Source organism: Syngnathus scovelli, chromosome 21 (genome assembly GCF_024217435.2).
Source record: "Syngnathus scovelli strain Florida chromosome 21, RoL_Ssco_1.2, whole genome shotgun sequence".
In the NCBI taxonomy this organism is placed as follows: Eukaryota; Metazoa; Chordata; class Actinopteri; order Syngnathiformes; family Syngnathidae; genus Syngnathus; species Syngnathus scovelli.
In genome coordinates this window covers 9,061,426-9,077,190 of record NC_090867.1, presented here as the reverse complement: position 1 = coordinate 9,077,190, position 15,765 = coordinate 9,061,426, and the positions used below count along the sequence as shown (strand labels likewise).

The window sequence follows — 15,765 nt, the reverse complement described above, 5'->3', positions numbered from 1 at the left end:
TACTCAGTTGATTCAGTGAAATATATTCTAGCGCTTTCAAATGATCGTACATTTGAGCCGATGGGAAAATGCAATTTGGCAAAACGCTTCCAAGTGCATGAAAAGAACATTTGCATCATTTTCGAGGGTATGAGCGCAACACGCTTCGCCACGCCATTTGATATCATAAAGAGTGTGCGACATGCATTATGCATCCTCGCTTCAAAGCGGGGAAAGCGTTGGCAAGGCACAACAGATGTCTGCTATTTTATTTGTTCTGCTGGAGAGAGAAGGAAGTTTGTCAGCTCGATGGCGGAAAGAGACAGTTGGAGTTTCATTGTTAAAAATGAATGTGCAGCAAATCTGATTAGAGCAAAGACGGTTCAAAATGAATAGCTCGTATTACTCTGAACTGTTTAATTGTGCCCGACAGCTACTGTAAAATAGAATTATTTTTAAGAAATCTCCCAGGTGGAAGGAAGCCAAAATAAGTCCGTCTGGGTGTGCAGTCATTAAAGTGTGGCATCAATGCAAATGTCACCCAGGATTGAGTCTGCCATTTTGCAGATGATTTCATTTTCTACATTCTGTGAGGGGCACAATTATGTAAAAGGTGAAGGGAAGATGGGAATAAAATGAAATAAAAAATGGCTTAAGACTGATATACTGTGACCAAAATACATGTCCAGTATGTTTATGGATCAGCGAGTCTAGCCAAACCACAGCAGGCAATGCACATTTGGCCCATTTTTTCATGCTGCTGTCTGGGAACAAGCTGTCCCCTGGTACATTTGTGGTTTTAATGGAATACATCCTGCAGGAGTCTGACCACATGCAGTAAATGCGCGTCTGCAGTGTAAGAGTCACACACTACATCATCACCAGCAGCTCGGGTTTCCAACTTCCAAAGTGAAGCGCAATTCATCGTTGATCATATTTGAAGTCAACCCAAAACATTTCTTCCTGATGTTTACCTGGTGTTGTATTCAAACATAAAGGGATGGGAAAAAAAAATTGGTGTTTGACCTAAAAAAAACCAGGTTTACATTAATTATCACATTTAATTATTACAATTAATTTCATTAATAGAGCTGTGTAGAATAGCCAAACTTGTACTCAAGAAAAGTAGTATCTCTGACTCTAAGCTTAATAATCACAACCCGAGGCTCGATGTCACACTTTAACGACGGACGAGGCTCTTAGCTTCTGAAATGTGAGTGATTCTACTCAAGCCACTCACCATGTCCCAAAGTACAAGAGGCACAGAATCAATCGAGGAGGTTCAGTCAACAGGCAATTTCATACGCATTAATAGACAGGAAAATTAAAGTCTCTCAACTTCCTCTTCAGAACGTGTGCCAAGTTGATAGAATCAAAGATGCTTTTGGAACACGGCGTCAGTCGGGTTATAATTTACTGCATGAGTGGGCGATGGAAATAATATATAGTCCGAAATAGACTTCACCTTTAATTGGGATTAACCGGGATCATCGCAACGGATAAAACAGCAACAATAAGACAACCGGGTGCTCAAAAACAGGAAGCCGAGCACTTACAATGATCAGAAAGAATATCAAAATAGAGTGCTTGTTACTTTAGCTGCCCTCTAGTATAAATCAGTGCAACAGCTGAGAAGCTCCTTGACAAGTCAAGGCCAAGACAGACTATAATTAGTTAGATGTCAAGTGCCGCAGCAAAGTAAGATTACTTTCAATGAGAAATTGAAGCAGAGATTAGTTATGAGGATTGGCTTAGCGGAGAATTAGGAATGTCTAATTTCTAGAGCAAACTTTTTATATCATCTGGGCTTCATCACTTGAAAATGGCACCCTACCTAAAGCAGAGTCGATTTAATTGTTGTCTGCCATTTTGGAGAAAATAAAACAAATAAAAGCAACAACCTCCCCCCCAAAAAAAAATAATTGCTACAATAAGGCCTGAAGCACAACGAATAACAAACATTTCCAATTATATTCACACATCAGATTCACTTTTTTCTTTCTTAACTTGCTTGTGTGCGCGTGCGGAAACTTGTAAAGGTTCAACCTGATGTAATGAATTTCAAATAGGTGACTCTGTGGCAACATGAGAATAAGATGGTGGAATTATCCTCTGAAGGTGAGGTGTCTCTTTTTTTTTTTTTTATCATCAAGAGGACATGACTCACTGAAGCACAATATGAAGAGATAGCTGATAATACAAGCAAATGTTTATATGCTGCTTGAAAATTTTGGGCTTGACTTCACTTTAATACCGTAAGCTGTTTGTCTATTAAGGAAAACGCAGAGCGGCTCTGCTGAACTTTTGGCTTTAATACAGCGTTTAAGAAAGAATATTCTTTGGCCAGACCAGTTGCTATTTCAGGGGTGATGAAATTTAGTGTGGGGCGAGTCAGGATATGAAATGGCCCAACAAATGTTACAAGGGATTTATGTTTGGATGTGTGTGTATGTGAACAAAAGTAGTTTGGAAAGTCTTCTTTTGCTGCTTTAATACAATTGCAGACTCGCAGCGACAACACAATCATCAAGATCCGGGAGTCTTTCTGATTGTTTTGGAATCTCCTGCCGCGATGCCGCGAAGGGACGGAGGAGAGGTTGACAAGGCTTGATTTGAGACATCAGCGTCAGCAGAAGAGCCAGATATCCGATGCGCTTTGCACAGTCGAGCTTCTCTTTGCACAGCGTTTATCGGCTAATTAACGCACAGCGTGTAGCGTGACCCCGTCGTGTTGCCGTTCCTTCTCTGAGTTGACTGAAAACTTACTTTGTCACTCGTGAAATGGAAAGAATGACCAAATGAGCAATTTGTGCTGTCTAAGTGGCATGCTGTCTTTGGCAAACAGTGGCCATGATCTCATTTCACTCATCACTTTGATCCAAAATCCTGCAGTCAGTCCAACTGCCGGCAGCTCGTTCACATTGCCAAGCCACACTCCCACAATTTTCAGAGTGGTCTTTTGGGAATCAAAGGGGTTGAGTGGGTGCTCAAAAAAAAAAAAAATCTTAACTCTACTTAAGTGAGCCTTTAACTCATTCAGTGCCAGCCCAGGTAAAAAAAATAACTAAATTGAATTTTGACGTCAATGGCAGTGAATGAGTAAGTATTTAATTAAAACAATATTGATTAATTTTGTATTGCATTATCATAAATATTATGGCCATGATATATATTTCACTAAAATGTCTTGAGCTTTTGAAGGAAGCAAACATTGGACACAACATTGGAATAAAAAGTACACAGAAGCAAAAAGATAGAAATCCATACTTCATAAAAGAGGGAAAATTGTGCCATTTATGTGGATAATAGTCTTCTTGCTGTGTTGCGACAGCAATTTCCCACACTAATTCCTCAATTCTGATGCTGTAGCGCTGCCCTTTTGCTTTGAAAAGTTCTTTTGTGGAAAATGATGTTCTGTTGCATTCCCCAGGATCATTCAAGTTAAGTCCAAAATGCAACTCATGGTGGGAACTGTCAAGACAAATGATTAGGATCCTTGTCTGATTTATTCCATAAGGGACAAAAGAAAACATGGAGGGCTTCTGCAGCATGAGAGTTTCGGAACAAATTACAAGTCTGAGAAAGTCCACTGCATTCCAGCAACGTCTGCGTCGTGTTGCTTTAAGCAGCTCCAAAGGAAGATTTTGATCAATACATGTCAACCGTGCTTTCCTTGAAGAATAAATTAAATCAAAATTCAAAGCCGAATCTACGTCACGAGCTGGACTTTTGAACTTTAAAAAATGATCATGTAGAGAGACTCGAGAGTGCCGTCGTCAACTGGGACTTGTGGATCCTCTCAAGTGCCCCAAAGGTCAACTCGGTGGTTTAGTTATTGGTGAGAGCTCCCAACAGGATTTGTAGCGGTGTGTTCCGCCCTCACGGGTGTCTTGACCTTTTGAGTCACTCGCCTCAGGCCGCCTTGAAGCACTTTTTAGGGCAACGTGGTTGAATTCTGAAATACAACTGTGTTGAAGGATTTCTTCCATTGAGAATTGGGACAGCAGAGAAGTGAAAAGTGTTCGTATAGGACGACGGAAGGACATTTTCAAAACTATTTGTCCTCAATGCAACCTCATAAAATGGAGCATGAACCTAAATCTGGTTTCATGGCTTACATCACAAAAGTCTCAAGCGTTTTTTGTCAACTGATAATGGTTAAGTTATGTGTGTTGGCTCTAGTGAAGATTCCTCAAGGCATTTGGATTTTATGGACTCGTCGACTTTGCAAGTTTGTGACCCAACCTGAGGTAAGTGAAAGATGGATGGACCGTTTTAGGGGGTGTGAATATTTACGCAAAAACATTTCCAATTCAATCAGACGATTCCATCCACAAGTGGTGCTTGATTGAGTTTCTTTCATGCGTATTGTATGCATGATGTGGGAGTGTCTTTAGTGCAAGTTGCAAAAGATGCGCTTTTGTGTGACTTAAATTGAGCTTTCTCGGCTACCGTACACTTCCGCTTCAGCGAGCAGGTAGCTCTTCAGGTTGTTACCTTTTGGGGTTTCGAGTGAGTCATGTCAACTTTTTCCAAGCTCTTATATTTGCTGTATGTATGTAAATGCGTACATGTAAACAATGGCATGAAAGGAGGATATTTGTTAGTCGTTACGCCAGTGGAAACTCGCTAGCTCTCGTGAAACCAGAGGAGGAGCGTTAGCTAGCACGCCCACAAGCAGCACTTACTCGGCTGTCAATCAATGGATAATCAACGAAAACGTTTGATTTCAACGTTGTTTTTCTATGTTTTTCCATGTCCAAACTTGAAGACTGGAGGCTTCACGTCGGCTACTGGTCGTCTATCTGCATATCTCGTAAGGTACCTCTCCATTTTCCACGTGGCTTTATTCCTCTGGTGGACCTTAACGTTTGCCTCCTAATCTTAAATGTAGAAGGTCGTGTCATATATGACTTCAAATATTCCAAAATGTTCAAAAACATTTTTTTTTACTCATAGTTGGCACACATGAAAAGTGAAAGTGTACCACTTTGTTATTCTAATATGACTTGAATTTAAAAAAATATATAAATCTAAAAAAAAAGTGTAAAAGGTATGTTAGTTGGTAGTGTTATGTGCTTGAGGAGCTAATGTCATATTGTCATGGCACACCAGGGGGAAGGTGAGCACATGCAAGCAGCTGACATCTCTCACAAAACTTAAGTGCCAGCTACTGCACAATATCATCATCATCACCACACTGGTCTAGATGTGTTTTTTGATGACATTGAAGCAAACCAAGTTAGTCAGAAACATATATTTAACTGACTTGGTTTGCGTCAGTGTCATGGAAAACCTTGTCCAAAAGTGAGTGGTGGTGGTGGTGGTACTGTGCAGTACCTGGCACTTAGGTTTTGTCCCGGTGAGAGATGTTTGCACTGTTTGCATGTGCTCACCTTCCCCCTAGTGGCTGCCACGAGAAGTAAGTGACATCATACCGGAGCTCATCAAGCACTTAAGCTGCTTCCATGCAGGCAGGCAGGGCCTTTTCAAACTGCTTTTCTATTCAATAAATTAAGTGGAATGCAAGTCTTTGTGATTTATGAGCAAATTTGCTCATTTGAAGTCTTTCATGCTCGGTGGTCACTGCATTGGCAAAGTTCTGTTTGAAGTCTTGAGTTGGCCACTTCCAAACCTAAGTGTCTACTACTATGCACACAAGTTTTCAGCCTTGAGGTGAGTGTCACTGCAACAGAGCCAAGTCTTTGACTGCTTCTCTCTATCTCCACATGACTCAAAGTGACTGCAACTGTACAATTGCATTACTTTGACTGCTGCTTCTCTCTGTCTCCACATGAGTCACAGTGATGCAATTGTACAGTTGCAGTCACTTTGAGTCATGTGGAGATAGAGAGAAGCAGTCAAAGACTTGGCTCTGTTCAGCGGCTGAAGGCAAACACTCAACTCCAAGCTGAAAAGAGCCTTCCAAAACCTAAGTGCCACTTTGCCCGCCTCCTAACTCTGCCCAAATTCAGACTGGCCAATCATGGCTCGGCTCAAAATTTGCATAGCCACGCCCACTTTTTGACAGTCAATCAGAATGCTTCATTTGCACATCTGACCAATCAGATTGCTTCATTTTAAGTAAACCACGCCCACTCGAGGTCTAACCAATCACATAGTACCTAATTTGCATATCCACGCCCACTTCACAGCCAACCACAGGCTTTTATTCTTCTGGCTCCACCCAATTTTTGAGCTCTCAGCCAATCATGAAGCAGTATTCCAATCACGTCCCACCCCATTAATCAAATTTCACCAGAAAAAAATCTGTAAAAAAATAATTCTGAAATTTTTTAGGTTGGGAAAAAAATATTGGAAAGAATTATTTTTAGTTTTGTTTTAAAGTTTAAGTTGCTATGTTTGAAAATGAAGAGTTGAAAGTTTGTGTTATTTGTAATAAAGCTTTATTTCTTTTGCAGAGTAAACAATCACAACAAAGTAACAAGTTGGATGGTAGTCTGCTCAATGCAGAGTGGTGCAGTGGTCGGCCAGAGAGAAGAGTTGTCAGCCAGAGAGACGAGTGGTCAGCCAGAGAGACGAGTGGTCAGCCAGAGAGACGAGTGGTCAGCCAGAGAGACGAGTGGTCAGCCAGAGAGACGAGTGGTCAGCCAGTGGGACGAGTGGTCAGCCAGTGGGACGAGTGTTACTCCATGCCTAGACCCAAGAAAAAAAGAGATTGGTAAGTAAAAAGCTAAGTCAACGTTTTGTGCAGAAAAGGTTTTGGCATGAAACATACCAGCGTGCAAGTAGAGTTGTTCATGGCACCGACAATTGAAAGCTGCATGACCAGGAAGCCGATTTCTGCTCCTTGCTGCACGACCCAGGAAATTGATTTTGTTCCTTACTGCCTGTCAGAAAATGAGAAAAAAATTATTGGAGTAAAGATAAGATTTTGAGGAGCATTTAAAGTGCCTCACTTTGGTTGCTGAGGCAGTAACAAGGAAACTGAAGCGCTGCTGTCTGCAACTTTGTTCTGGTCCTCAGCTTCCGCTGCAAGCAGATACTTGATGGTGCTCCACACTGGACACAAAAATAACAGATTCAAATTTTGAAACCTGTTGGCTAAAATTTAATTTACTTTACTTCTCTTACCAGCAGAGGGCTCTTCAGGCAGCACAGACCCAGGTGAACGAGCTCAGAGGCTGAAGACAAACCGTGGCAGGCTTTGGACCACCTCTGCCTGTAAAGAAAAAAGGAAGCAGCCGGTCACTGGTGCACAGGCAGAGTTCCTGAAATGTTAAGACTCTCCAGGGTGGACACCTGCACACAATACAAACAAGGGACCCATCAAGCTGCCATTTAGTACATTTTATTTGAGAGTCAACTCAGAAAATGGAGGCAGCCTTGAGGAACCTCTGCACGTTTTGGAGGGCTTGTTCCTTTGGCCAGCAGGTGGCAGATTTTCTAACTGCATCCTTACTGGAAACTGTTCTGCAGGAAGAGGGAGGCATTAAAAAAAAAAAGCATTTACGCTTTTAAACAATGCCAAGTTTGTAGTAAGTTGTCACCTATCAGCAGGTCAGACAAGAGGTTGATTCCACAGGTTCAAAAGCTTGCAGATTCTCACCAGTAGATCCATGCTGCATAAACTCGTTCCTTTGGCACCACCTAGTGGACAAAAGAAGGAAGAACATGCTGAAATGTTTGACATGTGTCAAACAATTGGACGCGTGCGTGTTTCACCAGTGAGGAATGGAGGGCAGCACCGGACGTCTCTCCAACCACAGCTCGCTGGTCTGAAAGACACGGTAACGTTACAACCATTCTGCTTTTACATTTTCACCCTAACAAGCAAATTGAGCAAGAGTAGACCTACCTGCAAGTGTCTCATGAAGCCATGCGAGGACTGCAAGGTGGCCATCTTGGACCCTGCAGACAAAAGAGAACAAAAGTTTGCTTTAGTTCATTTGATAAGATGCCTTGCTAATAAAAATATTTTTGCCATTTTGCAGTCAATCTGCTTCCTCTGTTCCAGATGCAGGCCTGTGAACAGAAATGAGAAGAAAATTAGAAGCAGTCGATTGAAAGAGTTGACTTTAAAACTCACAGAAAGTCGGCCATGACAGGCGCGTTTTGAGGATTTGTACCTGCAGACAGAAAGTAGACAATTAACACCAATGCATCGAAATAACCGTTTCAGTCATTCTCTGGTGGATTTATGCAAACGCTGCCTTGTCTACTTACCTTCGGCCAAACGGCGCTGTCGTCCAGACGTTCCTAAATGTTTGTGCAAAAATGATGTTAGTGATGTTTCCTCACGGTGCGTGCTTGAGTTTACAAAATGTACATGTACTTACCCACCGTTAAATGCTTCAATTATTTGCTTGCACCAAAATGCACGCCAAATAAATGCGTTTGGGTGGTCGTTTAAGACGCTAACTGCTAACGCTAGCTTCTGCAAACTTTTTAGCTTGCAAGATGGAAGCACGCCCAAAGTGCATCTTGACGCTGAAAGAGAGCAAAAGCAGTTAGTTTAAAAAGATTAACAAATATTGAACATGCACCTTGTCCGTTCTGGAAGAGAGTGCAGCTGGCGCAGCAGGTGGACCAGAGCAGCGTGGCGCTCGCTGTCAGAGGAGAGTGAAAGACTGATCGTCGCGTTTTTGACGCCTTTTATACTCTTTTTGTGATGACGTCATTAAAAGAAGAAAAAAAAAAAAAGAAAAAAAAAACTCTTACACCCAGGCGCTCAACAGAAAAGCGAGAGAGAAAAGCGAGAGAGAAACTGCAAAGTGTCATCTGTGGAGGGTTCGGGGCTCGAACCAGCGTTGCAACCATCGTAGGCAAAGGTGTCAACCCCTCGACCATTGCCTGATGTCCCAAGGGCAGAGATATGTTTGTATTATCACAAATTATGAAGGTATCTTCAGGAAAAGTTCTGAGTGCATTGTGTGGGGCTCGAACCATAGTCTCCCGATCACCGGGCAAAGTTAAAAACCATTCTGCCATTTTTCCGGCGATTTGCGGCCTTTTTTTTTGGTAGTGTATTGACAAATTTTAACTTCTTTAAAAAAAGGATAAAATTATTTGTTATTGCATAAGTTTCAATGGTGTAGTGGATAAAGCTTTTACCTTATGTTCGGGAGAACCGAGTTCGAGTTTTACACTGTTCCAACTTTAGCTCAAAGAGTGCTTTGAGTGGGGCTCGAACCATGGTCTCCCGATCACCGGGTAAAGTTAAAAACCATTATGCCATTTTTCCGGCGATTTTCGACCTTTTTTTTGTGGTAGTGTACTTTATAATTTCAACTTGATTAATATTAAAACTACCGAATTGCCTCAATAATGCAGAACCCTCAATTGGTAGTGAATAAAGCTTTTGCCTTATGTTCGCGAGAACCGAGCTCGGGTCTGACACTGACTCAACTTTAGCTCAAAGACTGCTTCGTGTGGGGCTCGAACCATAGTCTCCCGATCACCGGGCAAAGTTAAAAACCATTCTACCATTTTGCCAGGGAAACTCGGCGATTTTATTTTGGTAGTCTAGTAGTATTGTTCAACTTGCTCAATTTTTTTTCTTTTGTATTTTACATACACTTCAATTATGGGACAAAAAACCTTACTATACTTGTACTGTACCTGGACTTTTTTTCAGGGCTCAAAAGTAGGACGTCCGGGAAAAAAAGAGGACGTCTGATGATGCTATTTTTTTTTAACCCCCAAAAAACTTACTATGCCTGGTCATTGTTTTACTAAATAAAGCCTTACTATAGTTAGTTAGTTAGTTTATTGACAAAAGTATAAAACTTTGGGTCCAAACAATAATCGAAACCCATCATACAACTTAAAAAAAAGGCACACATTACAAAAGATTAAAATAAATAACACAAAAGTTTCAAGTCAAAACACAGCACAAAAATCCTTGCTTTATACAGTTTTCTGTTTTTCCAACGTTGACGGGCAGGCATGTAACATTTGCAAAGTTTCTCTGTTAGTGCCCACAAAGAGTGAGCTGAAGTCCTTCTTCCACTCAAGTCCATATTTCTCTCTGATGTCTTGTGTGAGGGGACACACCAGAATGTGCTGTTCGTTCTTTATACCAGTCTCACATATACATGGTCATTTTTATTTCAATGGAAAAAAAAACACCTTACTTTATATATGCTGGTCAAACTGGTCAGGTGTGACCTCAAGAAATGGCTGGAGTTGGGTCAGTGTACAGACGCAAGAAGCAGTCTTTTTATTTACCTTTTCCTGCCCCGGTGACCAGAGCGCGTTTGCCTTTAAATGAAATCTCCATGACAAAACTGCTCCGACTAAAATCAACTGCAAATGAAAACATATTTCACTCGTTCCATCTAGCAGTATCGACGTGAGGGACTCGTTAACTTGCCACGATCGCATGACACCCGAAAGCTTGCTCCCATAATTCGTCATTTAAACAGAGAATGTGTGGTTCTGCAAAAATGTTATTGTGCGTCCCAGGGGAGTGCAAGCACGGAAGGCACCGTAGTAGTCAGGAAGGGGCGTCCCTCGGTTCCGTTTGGCTACCAAGTGAATGGTCAAAGTGGACTTGGCTAGCGGCTCTATATAATTTATTTTAAATAATTTACTGTCACTGTCAAACAACACACATTTGTATGAAACTCAAACTATATGACAGAATATTATTTTTTGACAAGGCTGGTCTTTTTAACTAGTTTTTGAGCATCTTTTATGCGTGTTTACTTAAATGTTGTATGCATGATGTGGGAGTGTCTTTTGTGCAAGTTGCCAGGGACGCGCTTTTTGGTGACTTGAATTGAGCTTTCTCGGCTACCGTACACTTCCACTTCAGCGAGCAGCTAGCTCTTCAGGTTGTTACCTTTTGGGGTTTCGAGTGAGTCATGTCAACTTTTTCCAAGCTCTTTTATTTGCTGTATGTATGTAAATGCGTACATGTAAACAATGGCATGAAAGGAGGATATTTGTTAGTCGTTACGTCAGTGGAAACTCGCTAGCTCTCGTGAAACCAGAGGTGGAACGCTAGCTAGCACGCCCACAAGCAGCACTCACTCGGCTGTCAATGGATATTCAAGGAAAGCGTTCGACTTGAACGTTGTTTTTCTATGTTTTTCCACGTCCAACTTGAAGACTGGAGGCTCCACGTCGGCTGCTGGTCGTCTATCTGCATATCTCGAAAGGTACCTCCCCATTTTACATGTAGCATTATCCCTCTGGTGAATAGCAAGGTGGACCTTGTCCTGTTGATTATTTGGGCCACAGTAAAAAGAAACAAAATAATTGCTCTACAGTCGTTAAATGTAAATGTAAGAAGTATAGTTTTGAAAAATGTACTTGGATTTTAACTTAAAAAGCATATTTTTGATCATAGTTGGCACTCATGAAAAGTGAAAGTGTACCACTTTGCTCTTCAAATAAGATGACTTAAATTTAAAAACATATATAATTATTAAAAAAATGTGTAAAAAGAAACAAAATAATTGCTCTACAGTCGTTAAAGTTAAAGTCAATGTAAGAAGTATAGTTTTGAAAAATGAACTTGGATTTTAACTTAAAAAGCATATTTTTTATCATAGTTGGCACTCATGAAAAGTGAAAGTGTACCACTTTGCTCTTCAAATAAGATGACTTAAATTTAAAAACATATATAATTATTAAAAAAAAAATGTGTGTGTAAGTTATGTTAGTTGGTAGTGTTATGTGCTTGAGGAGCTGATGTGCGATGTCATATTGTCATGGCACACCAGGGGGAAGGTGAGCACATGCAAGCAGCTGACATCTCTCACAAAACCTAAGTGCCAGCTACTGCACAATATCGTCATCACACTCATCTGGATGTGTTTTTTGATGACATTGATGCAAACCAAGTTAGTCAGAAACATATATTTAACTGACTTGGTTTGCGTCAGTGTCATGGAAAAACTTGTCCAAAAGTGACTGGTGGTGGTGGTGGTGGTGGTGGTGGTGCTGTGCAGTACCTGGCACTTAGGTTTTGTCCCGGTGAGAGATGTTTGCACTGTTTGCATGTGGTCACCTTTCCCCTAGTGGCTGCCACGAGAAGTAAGTGACATCATACCTGAGCTCATCAAGCACTTAAGGTGCTTCCATGCAGGCAGGCAGGGCCTTTTCAAACTGCTTTCCTATTCAATAAATTGTTCAAGTGGAATGTGAGTCTAAGTGCCAGGTACTGCACAGTATCATCATCATCATCATCACACTCCTCTAGATGTGTTTTTTGATAACATTGAAGCAAACCAAGTTAGTCAGAAACATATATTTAAGTGACTTGGTTTGCATCAGTGTCATGGAAAAATTTGTCAAAAAATGAGTGGTGGTGGTGGTGGTGGTGGTACTGTGGAGTACCTGGCACTTAGGTTTTGTCCCAGTGAGAGATGTTTGCACTGTTTGAATGTGCTCACCTTCCCCCTAGTGGCTGCCACGAGAAGTAAGTGACATCATACCTGAGCTCATCAAGCACTTAAGCTGCTTCCATGCATTTAGACAGGGCCTTTTCAAACTGCTTTTCTATTCAATAAATTGTTCAAGTAGAATGTGAGTCTTTGTGATTTATGAGCAAATTTGCTCATTTGAAGTCTTTCATGCTTGGTGGTCACTGCATTGGCAAAGTACTGTTTCAAGTCTTGAGTTGGCCACTTCCAAAACCTAAGTGTCCACTACTATGCACACAAGTTTTCAGCCTTGAGGTGAGTGTCACTGCAACAGACCCAAGTCTTTGCTCCTTTTCTCGGTCTCCACATGAGTCAAAGTGATGCAATTGTACAGTTGCAGTCACTTTGAGTCATGTGGAGATAGAGAGAAGCAGTCAAAGACTTGGCTCTGTTCAGCGGCTGAAGGCAAACACTCAACTCCAAGCTGAAAAGAGCCTTCCAAAACCTAAGTGCCACTTTGCCCGCCTCCTAACTCTGCCCAAATTCAGACTGGCCAATCACGGCTCGGCTCAAAATTTGCATAGCCACGCCCACTTTCTGACAGCCAATCAAAATGCAGCATTTGCACATTTGACCAATCAGATTGCTTCATTGTAAGTAAACCACGCCCACTCAAACTGTAACCAATCACAGAGTACCTCATTTGCATATCCACGCCCACTTCTCAGCCAACCACAGCCGTTTATTCTCCTGGCTCCACCTACTTTTAGAGCTCTCAGCCAATCATGAAGCAGTATTCCGGTCACGTTCCGCCCCATTTCTCAAAAATTTCACCAGAAAAATCTGCAAAAAAAAAAAATCCAGAAATTTTTTGGGTGGGGAAAAAAAAATAAAAAAAAAAATTTTAAAAAATTTATTGAAAGAAAATTATTTTTAGTTTTGTTTTAAAGTTTAAGATGTGATGTTTGAAAATGAAGAGTTGAAAGTTTGTGTTCTTTGTAATAAAGCTTTATTTCTTTTGCAGAGTAAACAATCACAACAAAGTAACAAGTTGGACAGCAATCTGCTCGTTGCCGAGTGGTGAAGTGGTCGGCCAGAGGTACAAGTGGTGAAGTGGTCGGCCAGAAGTACGAGTGGTGAAGTGGTCAGCCAGAGAGACGAGTGGTCAGCCAGTGGGTCGAGTGTTACTTCATGCCTGGACCCGAGACAAAGAGATTGGTAAGTAAAAAGCTAAGTCAACGTTTTGTGCAGAAAAGGTTTTGGCATCAAACATACCAGTGCACAAGCATAGTTGTTCGTGGCACAGAGTATTGCAAGCTGCATGACCAGGAAGCTGATTTTGCTCCTTGCTGCATGACCCAGGAAGTTGATTTTGTTCCTTGCTGCCTGTCAGAAAATGGGAGAAAAAAATAATTGGAATAAGATAAGATTTTGTGCAATGAGGGGCATTTAAAGTGCCTCACTTTGGTTGCTGAGGCAGTAACAAGGAAACTGAAGTGCTGCTGTCTGCAGCTTTGTTCTGGTCCTCAGCTTCCGCTGCAAGCAGGTACTTGATGGTGCTCCCACACTGGACACAAAAATAACTGATTCAAATTTTGAAACACGTTGGCTAAAATGTAATTTGCTTTCCTCCTCTTACCAGCAGAGGGCCCTTCAGGCAGCACGGAGCCAGGTGAATAAGCTCAGAGTAGTTGCGGCTGAAGACGAACTGTGGCAGGCTTTGCACTTTGTGGACCAGGATTTGTCACCTCTGCCTGTAAAGAAAAGGAACATTGACACAAGTCCATTTAAGTTTACTGCTTTTATTTTGAACTGTAGACTGGAAGCAGCCGGTCACTGGTGCACATGCAGAGTTTCTGAAATGTTGCAAAGAATCTCCAGGGTGGACACCTGCACACAACAAACGACGGACCTATCAAGCTGCCATTTAGTACATTTTATTTGAGCGTCGACTCAGAAAATGGAGGCAGCCTTGAGGAACCTCTGCATGGTTTTGGAGGGCTTGTTTTTTTGCAAACAGATGGGAGATTTTCAAACTGCATCCTTACTGGAAAGAGCTCTGCAGGAAGAGGGAGGCATAAAAAAAAGTAGGTATCTGCTTTTAAACAATGCCAAGTTTGTCACCTGTCAGCATGTGGGACAAGAGGTTGACGATTCCACATGTTCAAAACCTTGATCCCCACCAGTAGAGCCATGCTGCAGAAACTAGGTCCTTCGGCACCACCTAGTGGACAAAAGAAGGAAGAACAAGCTGAAATGTTTGACGTGTCAAACAATTGGACGCGTGCGTGTTTCACCAGTGAGGAATGGAGGGCAGCACCGGACTTAACTCCAACCACAGCTCGCTGGTCTGAAAGACACGGTAACGTTTCAACCATTCTGCTTTTACATTTTCACCTTAACAAGCAAATTGAGCAAGAGTAGACCTACCTGCAAGTGTCTCATGAAGCCATGTGAGGACTGCAAGGTGGCCATCTTGGACCCTGCAGACAAAAGAAGGCGAACAAAAGTTGGCTTTAGTCAATTTGATAAGATGCCTTGCTAATAAAAATATTTGCCATTTTGCAGTCAATCTCCCTGTGTTCCAGATGCAGGCCTGTGGACAGAAATAAGACCATTAGAAGCAGTCGATTGAAAGAGTTGACTTAAAAACTCACAGAAAGTTGGCCATGACTGGCTGGTTTTGAGGATTTGCACCTGCAGACAGAAAGCAGACAATTAACACGAATGCATCGAAATACCCGTTTCCGAGATTCTCTGGTGGATTTATGCAAACGCTGTTTTGTCGACTTACCTTCGGCCAAACGGCGCTGTCGTCCAGACGTTGCTAAATGTTTGTGCAAAAATGGTGTTAGTGATCTTTCCACACGGTGCGTGCTTGAGTTTTCAAAATGTACATGTACTTACCCACCGTTAAATGCTTCAATTGTTTGGTTGCACGCCAAATAAATGCGTTTGGGTGGTCGTCGAAGACGCTAACTGCTAACGCTAGCTTCTGCAAACTTTTTGGCTTGCAAGATGGAAGCACGCCCAAAGTGCATCTTGACGCTGAAAGAGAGCAAAAGCAGTTAGTTTCAAAAGATTAACAAATATTGAACATGCACCTTGTCCGTTCTGGAAGAGAGTGCAGCTGGCGCAGCAGGTGGACCAGAGCAGCGTGGCGATCGCTGTCAGAGGAGAGTGAAAGACTGAGCGTCGCGTTCTTGACGCCTTTTATACTCTTTTTGTGATGACGTCATTAAAAGAAGAAAAAAAGAAAAAAAAAAAACTCTTACACCCAGGCGCTCAACAGAAAAGCGAGAGAGAAACTGCAAAGTGTCATCTGTGGAGGAGTCGGGACTCGAACCAGCGTTGCAACCATCGTAGGCAAAGGTGTCAACCCCTCGACCATTGCCTGATGTGCCATTGGCAGAGATATGTTTGTATTATCACAAATTATGAAGGTATCTTC

At 41.9% G+C, this 15,765-nt stretch overlaps 2 long non-coding RNA genes across 7 annotated transcripts; both read left to right on the top strand.

The window, feature by feature from the left end:
• The first annotated feature begins 4,235 nt into the window (after positions 1 to 4,235).
• LOC137839811 (uncharacterized) lies at positions 4,236 to 6,514 on the top strand. Its single transcript, XR_011086089.1, has 3 exons — positions 4,236 to 4,491; positions 4,751 to 4,800; positions 6,402 to 6,514. It is a non-coding gene; the product is annotated as an uncharacterized lncRNA (long non-coding RNA).
• Positions 6,515 to 9,008: 2,494 nt separating this feature from the next.
• LOC125991577 (uncharacterized) lies at positions 9,009 to 15,500 on the top strand. Of its 6 annotated transcripts, none has more exons than XR_011086088.1 (5): positions 9,009 to 11,105; positions 13,339 to 13,860; positions 13,960 to 14,401; positions 14,501 to 14,676; positions 14,903 to 15,500. It is a non-coding gene; the product is annotated as an uncharacterized lncRNA (long non-coding RNA). The 6 variants fall into 6 exon arrangements; XR_007489358.2 differs by having other exon boundaries at positions 13,957 to 14,401; XR_007489359.2 differs by having other exon boundaries at positions 9,010 to 11,105; positions 13,339 to 13,532; positions 13,957 to 14,401.
• Positions 15,501 to 15,765: the final 265 nt, after the last annotated feature.